At 35.1% G+C, this 16,000-nt stretch overlaps 1 long non-coding RNA gene across 2 annotated transcripts in view; it reads right to left on the minus strand.

Annotated features, from left to right (window-relative positions):
- Positions 1-16,000, minus strand: part of LOC112933517 (uncharacterized) — an 80,974-nt gene that overhangs the window by 25,284 nt on the left and 39,690 nt on the right. Inside the window, exon 3 of one of the 2 annotated variants that reach the window (XR_012001277.1) lies at positions 7,632-7,714. This is a non-coding gene — a long non-coding RNA (uncharacterized lncRNA). Of the gene's footprint in view, positions 1-7,631; positions 7,715-13,835; positions 14,193-16,000 lie in introns of those variants that run through there. The other variant, XR_012001276.1, reaches the window with a different exon arrangement.

Genomic DNA, 16,000 nt, shown 5'->3' on the forward strand with positions numbered 1-16,000 from the left:
AAATTACCTGGGGATATTTAGAAATGCAGATTTGATTCAATAGAAAGTGTCTTGAAACCTGTATCTCTATCAAGCTACTAAAGGATGACCAAAGTCACCTGATTGGTTGCTCACTTGGAGTTACAAGACTCTACTCCCTTCTTCCTTTCAAATATTTGTCATCACTCTCCACTAACCTAGCACCATCCCTATCACTTTCAAGAAATCATCTCATTCTTTATTTTACAGAAAAAAATGGGCCCCATAAGGTAATAAACTCTTAAGAGGTGGTATTGTTTGAACATCAAAAGAATGGCTTTTACCATTAAACAGCTGATTTCCAATGGTAGTTATACTACTTCCTCCCCTATAATATTATTCTTTAACCTTTCTGAGCCCCAAATTCTTAATACACAAAAATGGAAACATTAATGCCAAACTCTTGGTGATTTTGAGAACTGGGATCATGTAGATACATCTTATTTCAGTTCCTTGATTATAAACAACCACGAAAAAATAATTTAACTTAGGAAAAGAATTGAAAGGATATAAAGTAGTGTATTGGCTGATATTAGCTTTGAGTGTAAGAGAAAAAATACAAAACAACATGACTTAAGCAATAGCAACTCATAATAAAGGCTCTGGAGTTATCCTGTCCTGGTTAATATGGCACTCCACAGTGACAGAAACTTGAGCTGAGATACATCTAGTTGCTGAGAATATATATTTCAAGCACACACTTGGAAAAGGAGATGGACTACTCATGATACTACTGGGCACCCTGTGAGATGCAATCAGATTAAAACTACATTCATCAGCTCATTATGCAAGGCTCCTGATTGGTTGTGGTGCTTGAGGTCTCAGGAACCAGCTCTGACTCATAGTCTGGGCTCAAAGAAACCTGAAAGGTCTGCTTATTTTCTTTTGCCCAGTGCACATTTACTCTGATAAATGAATATAGGTATATTAGAGAAGAGTAAGAAGAAAATTTACAGAAAGTACTTATGAAGTGATTGATTTACCCTGCCTCAAAGTTACCCAACTTTCTTTTTTTTTCGATTCAAGGAATGCTAGATCTGAATTCTAGGTGAGACATGTTGATTTTATATCATGATGTCTCAAATCAGGCCTCTCATGGCCAGACCTCACATCCTTTCAGTTATACAAGTGAAATGTAACACTAGTAGGTGACATATATATTTTTGTCTTTTGTTCATATCCTTCTAATTATTATTACACATTCTCTGTCTGCTTTGATAGCATAACGCATGTGCTGTCTAGAAGTTCTGGGAGTTTAGAAGTGCCATTGATTTCTGCGAACCTGAGATTCTCTCATTTCTATTGAAATGAGATTTCAACTGATTTCAGTAGCACTGCCTCTGCCAGAGCTTATAAACAACAGAAAATTGCCAATAAAATGCTTTTCAAAACTGCAAATGTTCCACTGACCCATATCATTATCACAAGCACAGACAGACACATACACACACAAACACAACCATGTAAATAAAGGAGAGGTATATATGGGGCAAATATATCAAATTAAAATAACTTGGAAAATAAAATAGTCCTTCACAATAGTTCAAGAAATACTACTAGTGCACCTATATATCTCCTAAGATCCATGAAATCCAGGTTATAAAACTTTGTGAAGAAACTCAAACACTAACAAACATGATTTAAGTATGTGTATATTTCTTTATTTGAAATGTAGTGTTCTCTCACAATTTATGTATTTAACATTCCATATTTCAGCTATGTTTAAGCAACCCAGAAGTTTCTTGACATGCAGTATGTGTTTTGTCATTTTGCAGAGGCAACCTTTGGAATTTTGCTTTGAGGCTGGTATACCTAACTGAGTCACTAGCTAATAAGTAAGCTTTGTCTCACCCAACATCTATTATAGCAATTGCATTCCTTGGTATTTACTCAAATGAGTTGAACAGTTATACCCACACACAAGACTTACATATGGATATTTATGGAAACTTTATTCACAATTGCCAAAAGTTGGAAGGAACCAAAATATATTTTAATAGGTGAAAGGATAAGTAAGCTGTGGCGCATCCAGACAATGGAATGTTATTCAGCCCTAAAGAGAAATGAGTCATGAGGCTACGAAAAGACATAGAAGAAATTTAAATGCATATTGCTAATTGGAAAAAGCCATTCTGAGGAAGCTACATCTTGTATGATACCAATAGTGGAAGAAAGAGGGGTGAATTGGCAAAGCAGAGGATTTTTTTAGGGCATTGAAACTAATCTGTATCATACTATGATGGTAAATAGATGTCATACATCCGTCAAAACCCATAGGATGCAACACTGAGAGTGAGCTCTAATGTAAACTATGGAGTGTGGATGATAATGATATGATGATATAGGTGCATAGACTATAAGAAATGTACCACTCTTCTGTGGGACGGTGATAGTGATGGAGGTTGCACCTGTGTGGGGATAAGGACTATATAGGAACTCTGAATGTGCTGCTTAAATTTGTTATGAACTTGAAAAATAAAGCCAATTAAAAGAAAAAGACATACACACATAATTTATTCATAATCAATTTACAAGCACATCAATCAATAATTTCATAGTTTAGAATAATAATTACAAAGAAACCTTAAAATGGCAATGTACTTAGTTAGAGTGAGGTCATGGGAATAGATGCATTATCCATTGTTTTGTAAAAAGCATGCTTCTTATAACCAATTAATTGACAACACATTCTAGAAATGGGTCTGATCAATTCAACATGGAACATTTATCCAGTAATGGGTTCCCTTGCAAAGTCATATGTTTACCAAAGATTAAAGACTATATTACAATGCCAAAGGTTTTGTTTTAATTAAAATGTTTTAATGCTAGTAATTCCATAACTCGTTCAGAAAACAGACAATTGGGGGAAAATATGTTTATTAAGAACAGGTGTTGCCTTTACTGGAAGGAAGATAACTGAAATGTTAATGCTTTAAATATTTTAGAATTAACATGTAAATTTTGATGTAAATATAATTTAGCCCTTTGGCTTGTTTTCTGATTATGTCATTTGTCTTACCTTCTCATCATTTAATATCTGACAGAGCTGAGTGGGTGTTATTTGTTCTTTCTTATATTCCATATATGAATTAAAATAACCTTCTCTCATATAAGATAATTAGCCAATATAAACATTCTGGCAGAGAATAAATTAGTGTATCGGAATTTGGTAGCCATTTTCCTGCAGCAATTAAGTTATACTCTTCAATTTTTCACTTTTTTTCCCCAACTGTAAAGAAAATTTTAAAGCACCTATAATTAGATTCAATAAATCAAATCATTATCATATTTTGTCATTGGTAAAGAGTTTAGTGTATAGAGAAAACATGAGAAATATCATATATGATAAAGGTATCATCTTAATTATATTTGAAAATTCTTAACTTTAAAATCATTTATATTGAAATTTTCAATAATTCAGGTAATTATTTGGAAAAAACGCAATCAAATTTTTACTTGATGTTATTAAAAAAAAGATATAATAAGTGTTTGCAAGTATGGTAGGCTGAATAACAGCCATAAAGATATCCAGGTCCTAATCTTTTAGAATCTGTGAATGTTACCTTATATGACAAAATGTTACCTTATCTGCAAAATATTATTTTGCAGATGTGATTAAGTTAAGGATCTTGAGTTAGAAAGATTATCCTGGAATTTCTGGACTACACTCAATGTAATCACTCATGTGCTTCTAAGAAAGGCGAAGGCAGAGAAATCTGACTACAGAAGAGAAACAACAGTGGAAGAAAGAAGTTGGAGTGATATGAGAAAGGGACCACAAGCCAAGAACACAGTCTAGAAGCTACAAAATTATGGAAGTGGATTCTCCCCAGAGCCTCCCGAAGGAAGCAGCCTTGCCGCCACTTTGAGCCCAGTGAAACTGATTTCTCACTTTTGGCCTCCAGAACTGGAAGAGAATAAATATGCTCTTGTAAACCACCCAGTTTGTGGTAATTTGTTTCAGCAGCCATAGGAAACAAAAACCATATGCAAGAGTAAAAAGACAAAATATATATCAAAAACATATGGTGGACATACTGGAGTATTTGGGACAAGTCATTTATGTCTGCAGATTACTTTGAAATGCATAAAATAGATTGACATGATGGATAAAGTTATGGAAAGATGGAGAGATATATTTAAAAAGTAAGTAAGGTGCAATGTTAACGGTAGAACCTAGATGGTAAGAATATACGTTTTTACTGTAAAATTCCTTTAAGGTTTTCTAAGTTTGAGATATTTCATAATAAAATATTGGAGGAGAATCAGATGAAAATATAGGTTATCATGATCTGGGAATTAACTATGACACTAAGCGGAAAAGCTAGACATGAAAAAATTGTTGGATTTTCATGAGTCAAAATGAAAATCTTTGAGGCAGAAAGTTTTAAAATGAACTAAGTTAAAAAGAAAAATAATGAGCTGGGAGATATTTGCAACCTGTGTGTTACAAGGTATGGAACCATAACATGAAAATGGAATATTGTCAATAGAGGTGTTTAATGGTCTCCTAATAATGCTCAAACATAAAACTATTTTATTTAGTATTTAGGTTAATATTCTGAAGCTGTAGTTAAACTTGGTAGTCAATTATTTTCCTTTCTCAACTTATATCACTATTTTTGTTATTATTTGGAGAAAGCTATATGCAAAGGGTAGGGAAGAAAAAACTCAATTAAAGGTAACGAGAAAGCTGTTCTTTATTTGTAAGATGATGCTCGTTAGTAATATAGATGATATCCTGGATCTTCCACCTGCACGACATGTACACTCAATGTTAACTCAGAGGGAGATGTGCATCTAAAATTACATAGCCAAGCTCTTTCATTGATTTCTCTTCCAAGGCATAAGGCTTTTTCTTAAGAAACTAGCACAACAGTATCCTCATTTTACAAATGTTATCATAGGATTAGAGAAGTTAAGTAATTTACCCAAGAGGATACAGCTATGAAGAGATAGAGCCAGAATTCAATATTCAATTTCAGGATTTCTAACTTCTCTTTCTATATACAATTTCTATATATATCTAAACATGTATGTGTGTATATATATATTTATAAGTTGCATATATTATATATATCTATGTTTATATATGTAGTTTTCAATGGATATATATATATCAAATGTACATATGTTATATATATATATATATATATATATATATATATATATATATATAATGTAAATTACCATCAGTAGAACATATGTTTTGAGCTACTTTCTCAGTTTGTAAATGAATTTAGGTTATACCTCTACTGGATTCTTTTTTGTTCATTGAAATATATATATTCAATATTCAAAAAATATATATATATGTATGTGTGTTGTATGTGTTATATATACACATATATATGTGGTCTACTATAAATCATATATATGTGTTCTATATATATTCTCATATATGTAAAACATATATGCTTATACATATATATCACACATAATGTTTATCTTCAGTGAATAAAAAAGGTATGACCTAAATTCACTTGCAAACTAGGAAAATAATTCAAAACAGGTGTTCTACTAATGGTGATCAATAGCTTAAATTTTACAGAAGGTGCCAACTCATGAGTTGTACACAATCTCTTGGTTGTAAAGCACAAATGTTTTATTTGTTTTTTGGCCCTCAAAGAATAGGATGACTGATGCAATAGCTTTAAGAGACAGTCTGGGTTCATAGCAGATATATGTATGGTTGATGTTAATCCCTCTTTAGAACTGGGCAAAATCCAGACACATCCGAGTCCTCTCCAGACATTCCTTCGATGTTATCTTTGGAAAATCAAGTTGCTCTATATCAACCACGCAAATGAAAATCTTAACGCTTTAGCCAAGTGAATGGATTTGTTAGACCTTATTTATTTAACCTGTTTCTTCTTCCTGTTCATTTCAGAATATTTTCTTCTTTAACTGTACTTTATGTGTTTGCTCATTATCTATCTTGATTATTAGCCAGATTATTTTTTAAAGCCAACTAGAATCTGTTTTCAATTTTTGTTTTAGAATGGTAAAACCACAGCGTTCCCAGCATTTGGCCTGAAGTTTTCAATTAGGTTGCAATGACTTTTTAACTTGAAAATATTGTTGTTCTTTCTGGCTGTATACTTAACAAGGAAGGAAAAACAACTTTCTCCTTACTTTGATAGTCTTCCACCAAATAATAAAACCTGACCTAAAACACTCAAGTAGATCAATTCATCGAATCTGGTGGTAAGTAAGACAATGAAAATGGAGTGGCACTAAAAATTTTGACAATAAATTAATTTTGCATGTTTTTAAAAGAAATCTATTATGATTGAAACAAACTCTGAGTTGTGGTATTTAAAAATAGCATTTTTTCTGTCTTTACAGTTTGATTACTATAAAGATATTTTTGACTTTGACTTTTGTAGTGTTTTCATTATAAAGGACTCCAATTTCAGTCTAGCTTTCAATTCTATTTAAAGAAGGTTTAACAAAGGCATGAGAAGAGTTGATTGCAAAGTTTAACTCCAGGTACAAAGTATTAAACTAACTCCTACATGCAATAGTTTTATGTATTTATATATTTCTCCCAGAGAACATAGGCAGCCTGTGGCACAGGGATTGTCATTTTACCTAAGGTTTATTTGTCACTTAATTAAAGACCTTGTTTAAAAAAAAAAAAAAAAAAAAAAAAAACTTGTCTTCATCAATTTCCAGAGCTACCATTGCCAGTTGTCAATGATGTGGCAGGAAGCTGCTGCATACCAGGGTCAACAAATAGGCCTCTGTCCCACAGATAAAAGAACACCATGTTTCATGAGAAGAAAACTATTTTCTATGGGGTAAATCTTAATAAAGGAAGACATAGATTCATGGGATTCCCATTTGACTATTTCTAATGCTGAAGCTGTGGAGGTCTATTCTCAATTTCGCATCCTATTATTTAAATCTGGGGGATATTGGAATACATTTGTTAGGGAAGATTTGATCAAATAGTACTCAAGCATTATTACTATGACCAAATGTTTTTCAAAGAAGCCCTGATGTATTTACTGAATACTTAAGGTTTTATTCAGACTCTGGTAGAAAACTAACACTTCATTAAGGAAAATATATTTGCCAACATACTTAGAAGTATGTTGTATTCAGTACAATAATAAAGATATAAGATAAAAATACTAATGCATATGTTGTAGGTATAACCAGTAACTATAAACAAACATCACGCCCCAACCATTTATTTCTCTGTATTGGCACTTTTTTCCTCATGATTCTTTAATGAAGAGATTACCAATCCATCTAATCAGAGATAAATTTCTATTATTTTGTTCCATCTTATGTATTATTATATATCATAAATATATGACGTATTTTAATACATCATTAATAAATACAATAACAACAATCATTCATTGTTGACTATGCCATGTACTCAGCTCAATGCTTTATGCATATATTTTCCCATTTAATCTTCTTAACAACCTTAAGAAATAAGCATTATGTTTATCTCCATTGATAAGTGAAGAATTTAAGATTAAGTGAGTTTTTGTAACTTGTCTAAGGTCATACTATTAATAAGCATCTGTTGGTTTTCTTGTGTAATTCATGCTATCACTTCTCACTCAATACCCCTGAGCAGACACATCTCTCACCTTAGCAGGAAAAATAGAGATGACTTCCTTTCAGCCTTATTACTGGATATTGAAGAATGGCTAAAATTGCAGCCACCTGTTCCCTGGAAGAAAAACCAAATGATGAGCATTAGAAGTCAAGCCACTGGAATCACAGACCAATCACAAATAGAATTGTGCTAAGGTTATTAAAAATAAAATTATGAATTTTGACAAGGACTTACCTTTTATAATCCAAACAGAATTGATTTTACTATCCAAAATATACCACGTCTGCTATTAGAATCACACAAAAGATCTGAAGCAACGTGTCCAGTTATTAAAAAAATAAAAACTAATATGCATTATTGTTGAACAGCCAAATGGATTTATTAACTGAGAGCAAATGAACGTGAACATCATCTTTGCCAAGCAGATATATTATCAACAACTACCTTGTCCCTGCCCTATGTAAAGGCTTTGTGATCAACACCTCGTCTAAGAGCATTAAAAGTCTTGCTGGAAAATGTTGTCTCCTTTTCTAAATAAGTTCCCTGGCCCCACTTCAGCATGGAATCTTGTAAAAAGTGGAGCCAAAGTCAATGGCTCTGGTGTGTCATACCCTGAAGATGATTCTCAGCAGTAAAAATCAGTCCTCCTCAAATACAGGCAGTATGCTTATTTTTCCCCTCATTCTTATTTTCCATCAACTACAAACCTTGCACAACCCTTTTTAGTGGTATTGTAAAAATAACAATATGCTAATTTCTCCAAAGCTCATGGGCTTACCTCTAAAAGCATCCCTGGGGCCTACAACTCTGAGTCTTTGTGAAAAGAATAAACTAGAAATATATATATCAAAATGAAAAGTGAGAAGTGAGAATACCTGTAGCAACATGACTTAGTTGTTCAATAAATCTTTGCCCAGGAAAGTTAAGACCAGAAAACCATTAAATATTATTTTCTTCAAGATATTAATGCATTATTATCTGAGACAATAGTTTAATTACTTAGGCATAGAATGTCTTATCAATTAATAGTTTATCCATCAAAGCTTCCCTTAAGACACTCACTAACTCTGCCCATCAAACCGAAATACATTTTATCCTGTTACAAATTTTGCCCAATTTCCATCATCTCTCCACCTTGAAACATTTGCCCAGACCCCAACACCCTATAAACATCCATTCAGACTTCCTTCTTGTGACATACTGTTGAGCTCTGTCAAAGTGGTGTTCTAACTCACTGCAGTGACTTCTAATCTATTTGGTTTTGCTTTATTAAATGGTTGTTTTGTAATATTTTAGAGAATTCAATAAAAGAATGTCAATATAGTACAAAGATCTGAAATCTTCCAAGTCTAATCATCAAGAAAAGCTGTTTTTAGTTTAATCCATTTTACAAGCATCTTTGTTATTCAAGACTTCAGGGAACAGGGTAAGGTGGTCCATCAAACCAACAATTCTGAAAATTTCATGGAGATAATATCAAGATTATTTAACATAGTCTCATAGATTGTGAGTGTAGATCAAAACCACTTTTTAGTAGTGAGTTTCAATGTGTCAGCAGTTTTTTAAAGTGCAAAAAGAGTGCAGAAGACCGAATTTCATTGTTATTTTTTATTTGTGTGTGCACTTCTCACAAATTAAATCCAGATTTTGTTTCCTAGAGCAACATTTGGAAAATATTTTTTAAATAGACCAATGGCTAATTATTTGCCCACTTAAACAAATAAGTAGTTTAAAGAAGGTAATTCCTTTTATCTTGTTATTTTAAAAATCAATTACAAACCTTAAAAAAAGGAAAAACAATTGACTTAAATTCATGAAAGTAAAAAAGCTTAAGAGAATTAAGCTCTGGGGTTCTAAATAAACATTTGTTAAAAACCTCAATTTCAATGATCTCCATTTTCATGAAGTATTGTCAACTGTATTATTTAAGAAGAAATCTTTGAGCTAGCTGTAATATGTAACAGTGGCATTAATAATTGTCTATTTGGTTACATGGTATAAACACCCTTCCACTGCGAATGCATTAATATCTATGAACACTATACATATCATCTATGTGAACTGATGATATACTGACTTATTAGTTGATTAAACACCTTTCCATATTGGCCCCTTTTCCACTCTTAGTAAAAAGTGTTAATGCAAGGGATCTAAGTTGAGTTCGTGGAAACATAATATTTAACCCTTTACAAAAGGCAAGAAGACGACTGACATGAAGACATCTCTGCTTTTCCTTGGTAAAATCCCTAAGATACAACATTATAAAACCTACCTCATTAGACATGATGGGAAGTGGGACAAAGAAATTAAAGAAAAATAATGTGCACAAATAAGGTCTCAATGACTTAGCCTGTCTTAGAGCCACCTTGTGGAACACTGGAAGGTAACAGAGCACTTCTCTTCAGCTATTCACTTTTTAGACAGCAGAGGAAACACAAAGGCCGATTAAAAATAGAAAGCTTATAACATGCAAGGAAATTTTAGCCTTAAAATAAAGTTTTGTGCCAGCAAAACACTTGCTTTATCATCAGGCTATGAAAATATCAAATGAAATATATTGATATGCTAATTAGAAAGAATACCTCCCCCCCCCCGAAAAAAAAGAAAGAAAAAATAAAGGAATAGCCAATGATATTTTCTCAGAGGTATGAAGTAATTCATAATCATGCTGTGGAGGTCACTAGAAGTAGTGATTTCAATGCTGCTATTTATTTTTCATTGTTTAGACATATGAGGAAGAATAGCAATGTAGATCATTCAAAGTTACGGTTAATTTATATTAATTTACATTTGGTTTAATGAAAGCCTTTAAAAGTTATGTTTCAATATGTAATTTTTGGTGTAATGGCTACTATTGCTGCGTAGTTGTAAAGCAATAATGAAAGATGGGAGACTAGGGAGCATGGAAGCCTCTGGAAGCAAGACTGTGAGTCTTAGTCTTCATGCTCCACTCAGTATCTGACACTTAGTAGGTACTCATTTTTTAATCTATGAAGGAGTGTTCTTGAAGACCTGAGTTAAAGGACCTATGTCCAATTATTGATGTCAATTCTACACAATTGTTTCACGTAGTAACTTATCTTAGGAATGTGACTAGGAACATACACGCAGGTCTACCATCATTTCTTCAGCAGCAGAGCTAGAATGGTTACAGATTCAGGTGTTCTGAGCTCAAATTCCATCTTCAGTGCTCCCTCACTGTATGACTTCTCGCTGGTTCCATACCTTCCTTGAGGTAGTTCTCCTTGCTAGGAGACAGAAAGAAGAGGAACAGCTGCCTCAGGAGATTGTTGGGGTGAGGACTAATGAGGTGATCCGTGCACAGTGATGAGTCTGGTTGCCTGGTCCACAGAGGGCATTCAATATATACCAGTTATTACTATTATTCATACCCTTAAATGAAATCAGAAAGTCTTGATAACTAAGTATGAAATGAAAGTGATGAGCATGGATTTGACAACTGTTTACGAAAAGATATGACCTTCTTGGAATCTGATTGTGATGAACAGCTACTTATTACTGTGGCATTTAATCAGCCTGTTAAGCTTTATTCAATGAAATTTCAAGGGCCTGATAATGGTCAGGGTCCTAAATATGTAAAAATTTTTATCAATCTACCCCGATCTATGGATTTTGAAGAAGTGGAAAGAAGTGAACCAACTCAAGCTCTGGAACTAACAGAGGATGATATTAAAGAAGATGGCATTGTTCCACTTCGTTATGTTAAGTTTCAGAATGTTAACAGTGTAACTATATTTGTTCAGTCCAATCAAGGTGAAGAAGAAACAACAAGAATTTCATATTTTACTTTTATTGGTATTCCAGTCCAGGCAACCAATATGAATGACTTCAAACGAGTAGTTGTACACTAAGGTACAAAAGACACTGGAAGACCATAATGCAATCAGGTCTACAGCTCCTGGATAATTGCTTGATTCTCATCAGAGACTGTCAATATTCCATTCATTGCCATTACCAATAAATCATTGCTTTTGTTTGGATGGTATCACTAGCATTTTTATTGTAATCTTGATACATGCAGTTGTAAATAAAAGTCACTACTTTTGCTGCTATAACAAAGTACAACAAATTTAGTGGCTTAAAACAACAGAAATTCATTCTCTCAGAGTTCTGGAGGCCAGAAGTCCAAAATCAGTATCATTGGGCCAACATCAAAATCACTATTGGCTGGCCCATAGTCCCTCAGAGGCCCTGGTAGAGAGTCCCATCTGTTTCTTGCCTTTTCCGCTTCTGGAGGCTGCAGGTGTTCCTTGGCTATGGTGCATGTGTCCCACGTCTTGCCTCTGTCATCTCCTTGTCTCCTGTTCTTCTGTGTGCTTCTGGGAATCTCTCCCTGCCTCCCTCTTGTAAGGATACACATAATCGGGTTGAGGGCCCTCTCTGATAATCTCTTCATTTTCAAGATTCATAACCATAATCATATCTGCAATCCTTTTTTTTTTTTTTTTGGCTTGCAATGAAACCTTTACAGGTTCTAGAGATTAAGACGTGGGTATCTTTTGGGGAACTATTACATAGCCTACCAAATTAACATTTAATACTCCAAAAATTAAAGGATTTGTTTCTCCAGCTACATACTATGGGAGTAATTCTCTCTCTCTCTCTCTCTCTCTCTCTCTCTCTCTTTCTCTCCTTTCCCTCCTATCCTCCCTCGCTGTCCCCCTTCCTCTCTTCCTTTCTCCCCTTCCTCCAATCCTTGTCCCATTTACTTACCTATATATAAGTCAAGTGGCTTGATCAAATAGAGTTCCTTTTTTTTCTTACCTACTTGGAAGACTGGTGTAGGCAGCTCCAGTTTACTGGGGGGCTCACCCAAGACAGGATCTGCATCTTTGAGAAGTCCTGTGATTCTTTTGATTTTTTTTAGCATGATTATTCCTCAAAGACACAAAAGCACTGACCCAGACCAAGGCATTTGAGATAAGAGGAAGAGAGAATCTTTACAGCAGCTTCTGTCTATCAGTAAACCAAAACTTGCCCTGAAAACTCTCAGGAGAATTTCCTTTGTGTTCTATTGGCTAGAAGTGTATCCTCCATCACAAGATACAGGGAAGGCTGGGAATAGAAAAATATAGTTTTTCTAGAGTGGGTAGTAGAAGGTATCCAGATAGGAGATCAGGGATGATTTCTATGAGCCAGCCAACAGGGTCTATAAGATACCCAGTCTATAGAAATGGTGTATTGGGTATGCTGGGCAGAAGAGGAAAGAGAAGTGGAGGGTGGGACTATCACTGAGTGCCTGCCACAACTGGCAGTGAGCCTGAGAGTTCCTCACACTTTTTCATTTCATCTTCACAATAGTTCTTTGGAGCAAGTCCTAGTATTCCCATTTTGCAGAGGAGACCGAGGCTCAGAAAAATTTAAAAACACACTCTAGTGTTTTCTAATACAGAGTTAATAGATGGGGAGGACTGGAATGAAATTTAACTGTGTCTAAGTCCAGACACTGTGCTCTTTCTAGTATTTTTTAATGAATTATCAGACCCATTAGATCATCTATAGCTGACTTTTTCCCGAGCAGCCACTCTTCTTCAGATATTATTTTATCTTAACAGTGTGGACCAAAATTCAGAGTGCTTCACCAGAATCATAAATCACTCTAGGGCTGTGGTTATGGGGACAGCTCCAATTCCATCACAAACATGCCATGAGAAGCAGGGCCTGGCCAACACATTGCAATATGCAGTTGAAATGCAAATGTGGCCCAATGAGCCTGAGACCTTGTCCTCACCACAGAGAGTGGGCTTCCCACGCTTTCTGTGGCATATGTGATACTTTTCGCCAAGAATAATTGGTTAAATGGCATTTGTTGGTGACAGGAACTAATAGGAATGCAGCTCAAGTATTGTGGCTGACATTTGGAGTGAGGTCAGCCTTGTGTCTTCAAATCTGCCCTTACAGACACGAGTTTCCAAATATATTCCTGAGAGATTATTACACAGAAGAAATTCCATTGGTGGAGGAATTGGCTTATTCTCGAAAGAAGACAAATATTTTGTTAGAATTCTCTACAAACATAGGAAAATTTGGTCAAGAAGAAAAAATATAATTCAAAAATCTGTCCCAGAACTAGAACAACCATTTTTAATGATCTGAAATGAATCTCCTTCTACTTCATCTCCTTCCCCTTGAACTAATCTAGTGCTTTCTGTCCCTGTTGGAAGTGTATAATTCAAACTCATCAGTTTATGTTTTATGAAAGCAATAAAGAAAAATTTCAGCCCCCCCTCAACAAAATACTGTATAAGCCAAAACACGTTTAAATTTATTTTGTTCTGATAAAGTGTTAATGATTGTAGTAACACAAATTACCTGAAATCAAGAGGATCTCAGATTACAAATATGAATTACTTCCCCTACAGTTAAAGAATATTCAAAACAGTGAAGACACAAGATAGGATTTCATAATTTGCATATTCTTGGGGTGGATCGGCATTACTGACTTGATTCATCCATGAAAATAAGTACTGGTCCATCTACCTATGGCTCTCAAGGAACAGGCAAGCATGATGAGACAGGAGTGAGGATACCAACCCCTGGCAGAGATCCAACCCCTTCAAAGTGAGGACATCTGAAGAAAAAAAAGAAAGAGAGTGATCTCTTTTCATTTTATTGGGAATACAGATTGGGTTTGGACCAAGTTTGTTTCTATATCACCCAAGTGAGCCTTACTCACTAGACTCCCATGCCCACACACGACCACTTGCATTGATTCCTGGCTAGTAAGAGTAGCCCTGGAAACGCCAAATGCCCACAGAATCACCACCATAGACCTCATGAATGACATTAATGTAAGCCAGCCTTATTGGACTTGTAGAGGCTCTGGTCCCCTAAGGTTGTGTGGATAGGCCAGGTAATGCAACCTGGAAGTGCAAGAGAGTTATTCCCATGAGGGGTGAACTCAGACTAACATAAAACAGGAGATGAGGAAAAGCCAGCAGATACATTACTCACTCCTCTTCCTCTCTGGTCACTTCTGATACAGAGCAGGTCTATACAATCTTTCTATAGATGTTCTGCTTTATTTTGTCCTGTTTTTACAAAGCTATGGCCAGCTCAGTAATGTACCCATTGTCCCTCACTCTAGTTTTCCTGGGACTGAACCCCCAATAAAGCATTAGTTTGTAAGTTTTTGCCTTCGGTGTCATTTTCTGAGGAGTCCATGTTAGACAGAGTGAGAATAGTCATATCTGCTCTCAGAAGTACTTTATTAGGCAGAGGTGACAGGGTTTTAGTGCTAGGCATTTGTAGTTTTAACTGTGTAGAAATGGACTTGGTAGGATCCAGAGATGGCCACAGGTCTAAGTCACAGCCAGTATGAAATAGAGAAACCAGTCCCTCCTATGGAAATGTAAGTGGAAATAGGAATCACATGTTTTCATGCCCAAATAATATGGGAGTCAGAGAGAGAAAAGACAAGGTTCTGTGGGGTTGTACTCCTCTGAACTTCTCAAATCACTCTGAGGTTCCCTGAACAGGGGCATTTCATTATAAATAAGAACAGACTAGATTTTCAGTATAAATCAGTAGAAGGCAAGAGACTGATAGAGCAAATGTGAAAAAGAATTTCTGACAGTGAGTCCACCCCAATGTTTCAGGAAGAGTCTGGCCTTCAGCAGACCTGAAAGCTTAGGAGAATCTACCTGAAAATAAGGAAATGTCCCCGAGAGCTCAGCTTCACTCACTATAGCAACTTTACCAGACTTTATTCAGCACAAATTCAACAATAAAGTGCATTACAAAGCGCACGTGAGTGGTCATCCAAAGTTATGATTTCGAAGTTAGGTCAGCTTCCTAATAGTTCTGTGAAGTTCATCACTTCATTTCAGCATTTTGCATCTCCAGTATCTTCTGGGACTCCAGATAACACCTGCCTCACAAGATCTTTAGCAGAATCAATGAGATAATGTGAGAGATCTTTTTAAATTGTTGCCTTAAACTGCTTTTTACTTCAAGATACAAAATATCTAACTAAATGTGGCTATTATGAGGGTATTTATCTTTCATGACCAGAGGCTCAGAAGTAATTGCCAGCATTAGTGAACTCTGAGCTAAACAATATTATTGTTCTGCTTCTGCTTTTTCCAGTTCCATTAGATTTCCCATGAGTTTGGGACAGCTACAAGCATCATGTCCTCACACAATTGTATTGAAAAGTAGGAGAGGGGAAGGGCCTCTTCTCCTGTGTTTCCTTCTTTACACTAAGAAGAAAAATCTCCCTAAAAGTCCAAAAGACAGTATCTCATTGTCAGAACTGGCTCATGCCCCACTCCAAGCCAATCGTTAAGAGGTAGAAGTACCCAAATTGGTTTAAACCAATCACTACTCATCCCTTGAGCTGGGATAAGATCTCCCCTCCCTTCCTAGAGTTCTTGCTAC

The sequence above is a fragment of the Vulpes vulpes genome, chromosome 4 (assembly GCF_048418805.1).
Source record: "Vulpes vulpes isolate BD-2025 chromosome 4, VulVul3, whole genome shotgun sequence".
Lineage (NCBI taxonomy): Eukaryota > Metazoa > Chordata > Mammalia > Carnivora > Canidae > Vulpes > Vulpes vulpes.